Raw genomic sequence first — 12,652 nt, 5'->3', positions numbered from 1 at the left:
TTATTATTCTCTTCATGCGGATAAAAGTAGTAATGAGGGAGTACATACACACACACAAATGAATCACAATTGAAAAGTTCAACCTTTCACATCGTTTTCAACGATTATACATGTATCAAGGATATAGGTTTATGTTGTAGCCCTACTATGAATTTTAAAAAATGAACTGAAATACGTGTGAAAAATTTTTAATTAATTTTTTGAAACATTCATATTCCAGAGAAATGATGCACGCAGTCAGGGCCGGTTTAACCATTAAGCAAAATAAGCACGTGCTTAGGGCATCAGTACTATAGGGGCACCACAAAAATATATCGTATGGTATTTTTTTTTAATGAACTTTTTTTCAACATCCATCATCCGATAGAAGATCCTAAAATTTAAAGAACACTTGATTGTATAGTTGAAGATCATTATCACAAGAATGGCACGAAAGATGAGAATCTAATAATATTGCAAACTAGACTTCACACACATTATTGCTCAGTTTTTCGATTAGCTTTTTACAATTTTCATAAAGTACGCCCAGGGTTGTCTTAACATTGTCATACGCCCACATACAAAGCTATTTTTCTGAGAGAGGCACTACTACATAGCTAAAAATTCCTACCTACCTATTTGCATATTTACTCTTGAAAATCGGAACCAGATCTAATTGTCACTTGGTTGCCAGAAGTTGCTCAGGTGGGCCAACGCAGTAAACCAAGTTCTACAGAATAAGGACATGATTTTTGTGGGTCGTTAGTGGATCAACTGTGTAGTTTGATCTATAGAAGTAAAAGAAATGCTACCAGGTGTAAATTACAAACTTGAGAATGTATCTAAGGGGCCGTTCAAGTATTACGTCATCATCGATGGGGGGGGGGGGGGGGTTCCCGATTTGCTGACTTTTGATGACAAGGGAGGAGAGGGGGGGGGTTGGATAATGCTTACGTCATCAACCACCCTTTATGAAAATATGAGTTAGGATTCAAAGGGGCAGAGCTGATGACGAAATTTTACTGACAAGGGGGAGGGGGGTAGGGGTTCAAAAATGGCTAAAAATTTGCTTACGTAATACTTGAACGGCCCCTAAAAAGAAAAAATACCCAATATATAACGGTGATTCGTCAGAAATAAGATACCTACTGGCAGGGCAACTGGATACTTGGTTAGCCGGGGGCATCTGTCGCGTGGCCGGCTAAAAGTATCATGCACATAGATAACTTTGTATATACTAATATTCATGTAATAAAAATCCAGGGGGTTTTTGGGGTCGGGCTTGTGGGCCCCTCCCGGTGGCTGGATGGCTGCCTGGGGGGGGGGTGCTGCTGTAGATCGCAGAACACCCTGAAGACCAGCCCTTGCAGCTGTGGTCTTAGTCAGAGGGTTGGGGGTGCCGGGGGGGGGGAGGGCGCGTCCCGGACACTCTCCGGGGGGCCGCCCCTGATTCTCGCCCAGCACGACCCAACCCGCATGGGTAAAAGGCTTATATCCCGGGAGGGACAGAGCCTGGGTCGTGTCTGGTCTGTCGAGGCAACTACTCATTTAGGCACCCCCCCCCCCCCGTAATGCTGAAGGATAGGTTGAATGGTTAAATTTGCGCCCCCTTTTGTGATGCGTCTGGGGTACCAGACCAGCCTGCTCTCCCCCCCCCCCCCCATTACTTGCAGCCCTGCCTGTTGATAATATTATGGCCATTCTAAGATTCAATGGTTTCTCCTTGGAGTGTTGGTACAGCCTTTATTAATCAACCGTTCGTCGTAGTGGTATGGTTCTAATTTTAAAAATTCTCAAAATGTGACCAGAAGTTACCCTGTACGAGTTCTGAGGATGAAAATACAGTGTACACAAAATGAAAAATGAAGATTTTTATACGATATCCACATCCCCTTCCCCCCCCCCCCCCGTCCTCCAACGGGGGGTCCTCCGTCCCTAACTTCCAATTAGAGAGTTGCTGCTTTTTCTCTTCTGAGCCCAACAACATGTTTTTAACTGCATTATTCCCTGAGACATTTAAATTCAAAAATGGAAGACAGGTCCGGGCTTAGGAGAATTTTGCGGCCCAATGCAAAAACAATTTTTGGGGCTCCGTATGAAACTTTTTTTGTAGTTGCTCCCCGACTTACAAACTTTTCGAGTTACGGAAGTAAATCTTGAAGGGGAATTTTTTTTTTTTCTATTACTCTCATTTTTTCATTATTTCAGGAACGCGTTGATAGTCTGGATCGTAATCAAACCCGATCCATTGAGAGGGAATGACATTTAAATTAATTTTACAAAATTCATAAATTATTAATAATAATTAGCGTGGGGTCCACCTGTCGTATTATGGCTCGAAACGTATTGAACAGGCATAAATTTTGTCGTACTTTTAAAGCGCTTCATCATCTCTTTATCAAATATACGTTGCAATTCGATAACTTTGATCATTTTTCGAATTTTTTATTGCTGTTTTTGTTTAATTAACGTAAATTAATAGAAGTAAAGGAATCAAGTACTGGAATTCCATGACCCCCACAAGAGTGGGGCTGACAGGCAGAATCGTCTTAAGAGTATCATGGGCTCCCGAGCCAAGGGATTTTTTTGAGGCCCTACCTGAAAAATTCTCGAAAAATTCAACTACGTCTCGTTTTTCTGAGGCACCTCTTCTCTCGAGGACCTTCGGGCATTGCCCAGGGTGGGGGAAGCATGCGTTAAGACGGCACTGCCTAAGGTTCGCACCAGGCGTTCTCTTTCTTTCAGTTTTGAATCTGGTAACCCTATTTGAAGACCACATAATCCGTATTTTCATTTGTTTGTTCGATCATCCATATTGTCCGAATGTTTTTGTGGAAAGAAATAATTATTTTTTCAACGTAAAATCGATGATTGCAAATGTACGAATTTTGTTACCAAAATTTTCGTCTCATAAAAAAATTTTATGCCAAAAAATATAACAAAGAGCTTTCCCTATCTGTCTTTCATCATCGCATGAGTTGCCTGAAATTTCGAGGTTAAGTGGCAGCACCAATAGTATATAAATCAACCCTCCGGAGAGAGTATGACGTCAGCGGTCTCCGCCTTGGCAGTATTGTGAGAACGGTGTCCCCAAACATCTTTCGTCGGAACATCACGTGACTCGGTGAAAACAAACACGATCCTCCGTCAGTGCCGTCTTAACGCATGGGCTCACCATGCCTTTTCTCTTGAGGCCCGGGGGCCTCACAAAAACGAGATCTGGTAAAAATTTTCTAGAATTTACCATGTAGGGCCTCAGAAAAACCGCATGGCCCGTGGGCCCATGATGCTCTTAAGACGGTCCTGTCCCCCGTTATTTTTTTATGGCATAAATAGGAGTTTAAACCAATAACAATAAATTAAAAAATAATTTCAGCATGGACGAGATAATTCCAAAATTAATTAAAGTTATAATTTCAGCATTAAAGAAAGATAATTTCAACATCAATCGAAGAAAATATTCTAGAATTAATGTAAGAGATAATTACAGCATTGATAAAAGTGATAATTCCACAATTAATGAACGAGATAATTCCAAAATTAATGGAAGAGATAATAAAGTTAATGAAAGAGATAATTCCAGCATTAATAAAAGAAATAATTTCAGCATTAATGAAAGAAATAATTCCAGAATTGATGAAACAAATAATAATTAATAAAGGAAATAATTCCAGAATTGATGAAGGAAAATTCAAGCAATTATGAAAGAAATTATTCCACATTAATGAAAGAAATGATTCTCCAGTATTAATGAAATAAATAACTTAATCTTTTTTCACCTTTAGATCAGTTCTCTATCCTTTTTTTTATATCTTTAAACCCCAATATTTAGAGACCGAACTGTACATTTCTATGGAAAAATTGCCAGGTGGGAAGTTTGTTTTGACCGGGGCACGTAATTTCCTTGCATTTGATGTCGCTGCAGTCGCGGTGGTTGGATGCTGCTCCCTCCAGTAATATAATCTCTGTCGTCTGCTTCTCTCCAGGTTACTTGTTTTGGGCGTCTCCTTGTGTCCTGAAAAAATAACTGAACTGGCAGTTCGAACTTCCAGTTCTGTTTGTGAGCTTAGCTTGTAGGGAACCGACTTGTCTGTCGTCTGCTCATTACGAGGCTCTTTGTTTTAGACGTCTCCTTATGCTCTAATAAAATAGCCGAACTTATAGTTTAAATTTCCAGTTCAGTTTATCAGCTTTGTTTATAAGGAACTGAGCCGAATAAAGAATATAGTTTTCACTTTAAATTTCATCATCCTCACAAGAGTCAATTTTAAATTTAACATTAGATGGCAGCACATTACTATAAAGTGGAGTGTGAAAAAATTCACTTTTTACGATCTTCCCTGTCGTCGTCTGCTTGTGTGTAGGTCCTTTGTTTTGGATGTCTCTTTGGGTCTTGAAAAAATAACTGAACTGGAAGTTTGATCTTTCAGGTCAGTTTATAAGGAGCAAAGCTGAATGAAGGATTTAGTTTTTTATACCTGAGATTCGCCATCACCACATAAGGCACTTCTAATTTCGAAAGTAGGTAGCAGCACCAACAATATTTTTAAAAATGAATATCTTAAGTATTCTAGAGTATTAAATTAATTTTAATTCCCTTAAAACTGTGTTAGTGCCATTGTGAATTCGCTGCAAATGCTACAAGGCAAAAAAATAAACTGCTTTAGCGGACGGCGTAAAATTTCGAGTCAGCCGGTATATACGGGTGTTGTCATTGCGTAACGCAGTGACAAAACTGTTCATGTGAACATAATAATGATTCATTATCAGGATTTCAAGCCCCTCGGATAATATAAATAAAATCAGATTTTCAAATAAGAAAATTATCAGTTTGTTGACTTCAATTCTGTGGTGTTTGGTCAGAACATGATAACTCCAAAATCACAGTTTTGAGATATAAGCATTTTTCATTGTCATTTAAAAATCAAAAATAAAGCATACACACTAATACAAATTTTTATATCATACATCAGCATGTTTTTTAGCCGTACGCACGTATTTGTGCATTTATCTCACTTCTAATTAGTTATAATTAGCGAGACTTACTTTTAGATCAAAATGCCATTTTTTGTAGATATCATGTTCTGACCAAACACCACAGAATTTCGATACGGTGAAAATCTGATATTTCGTTGGATGACAAGCTGCCTTCAAGTGGCTTTTTGGTGCATAATGTGCCGCTCTCTCGCAGGCGAACGAAGCAACGTGCGTGTTGGCTTAAACACAACACAATATTTCACATAATAGTCTGTACTATGTATATTTAATGTATAGGGCGCATAGGTAACGGGGATATGACATTTTACACCCTCCCAAGTAGTCGCCTGACGTCAAATTTGACTTGAAAATTTGGTCATTTTCTCTGAATGACGTCAGTCAAAAAAAAAAATCACGTCATTTCAAAGTCATTTAATGACCACGAACAATAAAGGTCAGGAAATAACGTGATTCTTGATGACCTTAATGAAATATCAGGTCATTTCATGACCTTATTAGCCATGAAGGTCATGAAATGACGTGATTTTTTATGGCGTAAACGATTTTGCGTCATAAAAATCACGAATTTCTTTCCAACTGAAAAATTCTGTTCCGGATGAAAATATCAAAATTATCCAAAATGTTTGTTAATGAACCTTCAGAGGGTGTTTCAAAATTACCCTAGGCCTATTCGTTACTGGTTTTCACAAGATAAATGAAGTACTTTTAATTGCGATTTTGTTTTGAATGGAAATGCAAAATTTTTCAATGAGTAATTGTTCATATAAATTTATCAACGTACGTTATACAAATTATAATTGCATCCATATAATGTTTTTTACGGACGATCAGAAGATCTGTGAAATCTGTCAAAAATTCAAAAAGATGCAACGAATTCATTGATCTAAAAAAAATGAATTTTTTAAAAACTTTTTTAATTGATAATTGTAAATAACGCAAATAATTATATTTATAATTATATTACTATATTTTTCATGGATAAAAAAATAAAATAAAACGAAAAAATAACTACCATCAGCTAAACTCAGCAAGAGATTAAACGGTAATTGTAATATAACTAATCAATACTTTTAAAGTCTTCATTAAATAACACCAGATGGTTCATGCTACGATAGCACGATCGGTTAAGGCATGGCGTGAGATACATAGGAACTATCCGGTGATAAACTAGGTTCGATTCCGACCTGCGCCAGAAAGTGATACTTTTTTTTCCCCCCCCCCGCCTCTTCAAATAGCGCCATCTATCTTCTGAAAGTCGAACTATTTGCAAATGGTCATTTTTTGACGTCATTTTTGACGTTTCCAAAATGGACATAATGACCATATTATCACGTCATGTTTGAGGCATTTTATGACTTCCAAAAAACGTTTTTATTGACGTCAGGCGACAACTTGGGCTGTGCCCCAAAACCCAATCGGAAAGTTGTTTCTCGGTCTCCAACAAAAACATTCATCGTTTCTAAGTGCAATATTCACTGAGATATTCGAAGAAAGTTGGAAAAAAAAATCATTAAATGCGAGGAAACCATTCTACCCGCATTTAATGTTGTTTTTTCCCCAAATTTCCTCATTTTTTCGATTCGCAGGTGAATATTGCTCTTAGAAACGTGAGATTATTTTATTTGACATCGGAAAAGACAGAGAAACAACTTCTTAACTGGGTTCTTTGGCACACGGGGATGGTATAAAAAGTTGTTTTTTATTTTATTTTATAACTATACAACCCTTTACAACATGAATGATTTATCTGAGTTGGACACGTGATTTTGATACTTTTTCTGGTTTGGATACTTTTTCTGGTTTGGATACTTTTTCTGGTTTGGATACTTTTTCTGGTATGTCTTTAAGACTAACGGCTCGCCAGTAAAGTGCCATACGCCCTGTTACCCATGCAGTCTGCATATACACGTAAAAAAATAGTTTGAGGCGAAATACAGTCGACTCTCGTTTTAACGAATACCGTTATAACGCAAAAAAATATCGTTTTAACTTAAAACTTTTCTAATCCCCCGGATAAGTTTACATAGGAACAGTATAAAAATCTGAAATTCCTTTGTAACGAAATTTCTTTATTACTCCGGTCTCTTGGAGTTCATTATAATGGGGTTTGACTGCATTCCCACCAAAAAAATCTGATATTTCTCCACTAAAGTAATTGAACTTTTGCTATTTGATCTGAAAACAGTCCTTTTTATAATGATTATGTCATTTTACTTTTATAAATTTAGGAAGGAAACAAAAGGAAGAAAGGGTGGGGAGAGAAAAAGGAAAAATGGTCAAGAGGACTTCGGTTAATCTCTGTATATATATATATAGTTTTCAATATCAAATTATTTCATTTATACGAAGCACAATTTCAATTATTTGACATTTTCATTTTGACTCGAACCCCAAATCTTTGACATTTACGGGTGTGGGTCATAATCCCGACAGACGAAATCCCGACAAGTCACAATCCCGACAGACGAAATCCCGACAGGTCAAAATCCCGACAGGGTCGAAATCCCGACAAGTCAAAATCCCGACACGGTCAGAATCCCAACAGGGTCGATATCCCGACAGGTCAAAATCCCGACAAGTCGAAATCCCGACAGGGTCAAATTCCCGACACGGTCAAAATCCCGACACGGTCGAATTTAAAAATTCAATTTCGCCGTATAAGCCGCACTTCGTGATTTCTGTCGGGATTTGAATTTCTCGCGGCGAGGGGCGTTGGGGCGCCGATGAGAATGATAAATTGGGATGAAATAAATTTTTCAAATTTTAATTTCGCCGCATAAGCCGCACTTCGCGATATGTATAAAATTACATGTCTTGACAGCTTAATTCACTGATTCATCGCCGAGCCGCAACCACTGAAGGTCAGACCCGTATCTAGAAATTCCATTCGGGGGGGGGGGGGGACAAGGTGGTCAAATAATATATTTGGCCATGTTTTAACTTATTTCAATCATTTTCTCTCATTTCGAAGGGACCGGATCCCCAATGCCCCCCTTCTCACTACGAAGCTATAAACATAAAATTCTGTCAATAGTTTTATTTTATACTGTTGAGACTCCCAAAAAAATTTCTTAAAATTCTATCTCTAAGTTGGTCTTAAGGCTTTGAAGAGAGTATGCAAATTGTGTGGTAGTGTAGTTGCATACAGGGTGTCCTTTAAGAGTTAGTACGGCCATTGTCTTCTCAACCATCCGTGGTAGTGATGATTTCAGTTTGAAAAAATGCTCAAAAGGCGTTCAAAAATTACCCTGTACCAGTTTTGAGAGTGAAAACACAGTGTGTAACAAAATAAAAAAATATAAATTTTTAAAACTTCTAATTATAAAGTGACTGCACCGTATCTCCTGAGACCAACAAAAAAAAAATCTAAGTTGACAAGTACAATGTTCGCCGAGATATTTGAATTCAAAATTCGAAGGAAAGGTGGAAAGGACAGCATAAATTTGGGGAAGGAGCGTTGTCGATTAGTTTTTGCTGTCTTTTCATAACTTTTCTCCAGTTTTCGAATTCAAATATCTTAGCGAATATTGCACTGAGAAACATGCAATTTTTCTGTTGGCATCAGGAGAGACAATGCAACAACTTTCAAATTGGAAGTTAAAGGACGGGAAATCAAAGAAAAATTTAGATTTTTTTGTTTTGAGCCACACACACTGTATTTCCCGAGGATGATATCACTTTCCGCTATCTATACGAAGGTTTCAACGGTTGGCTGATGCGAGATGAAGTTAGGAAGGAAAAATTCACCTGTGCTCTTGCTAGGAATCAAACCCACGTTCTCGAGCTTTCTGGGTGAGACCACTAGACTACAAAGGCAAAGAATATCAATTTTTCCTTGGAACTTGTATGCGATGAACGGTCGGACCTAACTCAGGCCTCTGGAATCACGAAGTGCGGCTTATACGGCGAAATTAAAATTTGAAAATTTATTTGATCGCAATTTATCATTCTCATCGGCGCCCCCACGCCCCTTGCCGCAAGAAATTCAAATCCCGACAGAAATCGCGAAGTGCGGCTTATACGGCGAAATTAAAATTTAAAAAATTTATTTGATCGCAATTTATCATTCTCATAGTCACCCCAACGCCCCTTGCTGCAAGAAATTCAAATCCCGACAGAAATCGCGAAGTGCGGCTTATACGGCGAAATTAAAATTTGAAAAATTTATTTCATCCCAATTTATCATTCTCATCGGCGCCCCAACGCCCCTCGCCGCGAGAAATTCAAATCCCGACAGAAATCGCGAAGTGCGGCTTATACGGCGAAATTAAAATTTGAAAAATTTATTTCATCCCAATTTATCATTCTCATCGGCGCCCCAACGCCCCTCGCCGCGAGAAATTCAAATCCCGACAGAAATCACGAAGTGCGGCTTATACGGCGAAATTGAAATTTGAAAATTTATTTGATAGCAATTTATCATTCTCATCGTCACCCCAACGGCCTTCATCGCGAGAAATTCAAATCCCGACAGAAATCGCGAAGTGCGGCTTATACGGCGAAATTGAAATTTTAAAATTTATTTGATAGCAATTTATCATTCTCATCGTCACCCCAACGCCCTTCATCGCGAGAAATTCAAATCCCGACAGAAATCGCGAAGTGCGGCTTATACGGCGAAATTAAAATTTGAAAAATTTATTTCATCGCAATTTATCATTCTCATCGTCACCCCAACGCCCCTTGCCGCAAGAAATTCAAATCCCGACAGAAATCGCGAAGTGCGGCTTATACGGCGAAATTGAAATTTGAAAATTTATTTGATAGCAATTTATCATTCTCATCGTCACCCCAACGCCCCTTACCGCAAGAAATTCAAATCCCGACAGAAATCGCGAAGTGCGGCTTATACGGCGAAATTAAAATTTGAAAATTTATTTGATAGCAATTTATCATTCTCATCGTCACCCCAACGGCCTTCATCGCGAGAAATTCAAATCCCGACAGAAATCGCGAAGTGCGGCTTATACGGCGAAATTGAAATTTTAAAATTTATTTGATAGCAATTTATCATTCTCATCGTCACCCCAACGCCCTTCATCGCGAGAAATTCAAATCCCGACAGAAATCGCGAAGTGCGGCTTATACGGCGAAATTAAAATTTGAAAATTTATTTGATAGCAATTTATCATTCTCATCGTCACCCCAACGGCCTTCATCGCGAGAAATTCAAATCCCGACAGAAATCGCGAAGTGCGGCTTATGCGGCGAAATTAAAATTTGAAAAATTTATTTCATCCCAATTTATCATTCTCATCGGCGCCCCAACGGCCTTCATCGCGAGAAATTCAAATCCCGACAGAAATCGCGAAGTGCGGCTTATACGGCGAAATTGAAATTTTAAAATTTATTTGATAGCAATTTATCATTCTCATCGTCACCCCAACGCCCTTCATCGCGAGAAATTCAAATCCCGACAGAAATCGCGAAGTGCGGCTTATACGGCGAAATTAAAATTTAAAAAATTTATTTGATCGCAATTTATCATTCTCATCGTCACCCCAAGGCCCCTTGCCGCAAGAAATTCAAATCCCGACAGAAATCGCGAAGTGCGGCTTATGCGGCGAAATTAAAATTTGAAAAATTTATTTCATCCCAATTTATCATTCTCATCGGCGCCCCAACGCCCCTCGCCGCGAGAAATTCAAATCCCGACAGAAATCGCGAAGTGCGGCTTATACGGCGAAATTAAAATTTAAAAAATTTATTTCATCCCAATTTATCATTCTCATCGGCGCCCCAACGCCCCTCGCCGCGAGAAATTCAAATCCCGACAGAAATCGCGAAGTGCGGCTTATACGGCGAAATTAAAATTTGAAAAATTTATTTGATCGCAATTTATCATTCTCATCGGCGCCCGCACGCCCCTCACCGCGAGAAATTCAAATCCCGACAGAAATCGCGAAGTGCGGCTTATACGGCGAAATTGAAATTTTAAAATTTATTTGATAGCAATTTATCATTCTCATCGTCACCCCAACGCCCTTCATCGCGAGAAATTCAAATCCCGACAGAAATCGCGAAGTGCGGCTTATACGGCGAAATTAAAATTTGAAAAATTTATTTCATCGCAATTTATCATTCTCATCGTCACCCCAACGCCCCTTGCCGCAAGAAATTCAAATCCCGACAGAAATCGCGAAGTGCGGCTTATACGGCGAAATTGAAATTTGAAAATTTATTTGATAGCAATTTATCATTCTCATCGTCACCCCAACGCCCCTTACCGCAAGAAATTCAAATCCCGACAGAAATCGCGAAGTGCGGCTTATACGGCGAAATTAAAATTTGAAAATTTATTTGATAGCAATTTATCATTCTCATCGTCACCCCAACGGCCTTCATCGCGAGAAATTCAAATCCCGACAGAAATCGCGAAGTGCGGCTTATACGGCGAAATTGAAATTTTAAAATTTATTTGATAGCAATTTATCATTCTCATCGTCACCCCAACGCCCTTCATCGCGAGAAATTCAAATCCCGACAGAAATCGCGAAGTGCGGCTTATACGGCGAAATTAAAATTTGAAAATTTATTTGATAGCAATTTATCATTCTCATCGTCACCCCAACGGCCTTCATCGCGAGAAATTCAAATCCCGACAGAAATCGCGAAGTGCGGCTTATACGGCGAAATTGAAATTTAAAAAATTTATTTGATCGCAATTTATCATTCTCATCGTCACCCCAAGGCCCCTTGCCGCAAGAAATTCAAATCCCGACAGAAATCGCGAAGTGCGGCTTATGCGGCGAAATTAAAATTTGAAAAATTTATTTCATCCCAATTTATCATTCTCATCGGCGCCCCAACGCCCCTCGCCGCGAGAAATTCAAATCCCGACAGAAATCGCGAAGTGCGGCTTATACGGCGAAATTAAAATTTAAAAAATTTATTTGATCGCAATTTATCATTCTCATCGTCACCCCAAGGCCCCTTGCCGCAAGAAATTCAAATCCCGACAGAAATCGCGAAGTGCGGCTTATGCGGCGAAATTAAAATTTGAAAAATTTATTTCATCCCAATTTATCATTCTCATCGGCGCCCCAACGCCCTTCATCGCGAGAAATTCAAATCCCGACAGAAATCGCGAAGTGCGGCTTATACGGCGAAATTAAAATTTGAAAAATTTATTTGATCGCAATTTATCATTCTCATCGGCGCCCGCACGCCCCTCACCGCGAGAAATTCAAATCCCGACAGAAATCACGAAGTCCGGCTTATACGGCGAAATTGAATTTTTAAATTGGACAGTGTCGGGATTTTGACCGTGTCGGGATTTCGACCCTGTCGGGATTCTGACCTGTCGGGATTTCGACCCTGTCGGGATTTTGACCTGTCGGGATTGTGACTTGTCGGGATTTCGTCTGTCGGGATTGTGAACGGAACCCGACATTTACACATCATTTTCAACTATCAAATCCACGATGTTTTTGCAGATTGTGAAAAATGCTTTGCTGAATTGGTTTTGCATGCTTATTATTATTTGCATTATTATCAACACTAAAAACCGTTACACCTGACAGATACAAAGAGACGCATTGAGCGGGTTACGGACATTTCAAAATGAAGACTTAAGTGAGAATTTATTACACTTTTCTGAGAAACCAGCAGATGCAGTGAGTCTCAAGTAAACGGATTTAGTGGTCATATACGCCATTTTAGAATTTTTTTTTCT

The sequence above is a fragment of the Pholcus phalangioides genome, unplaced genomic scaffold (genome assembly GCF_987345545.1).
Source record: "Pholcus phalangioides strain wild (caught in Gottingen) unplaced genomic scaffold, Ppha-v1.0 ptg000008l_1, whole genome shotgun sequence".
Taxonomy (NCBI): domain Eukaryota; kingdom Metazoa; phylum Arthropoda; class Arachnida; order Araneae; family Pholcidae; genus Pholcus; species Pholcus phalangioides.
The sequence above is the reverse complement of the archived record's forward strand: the minus strand, read 5'-3'. Positions refer to the sequence as shown.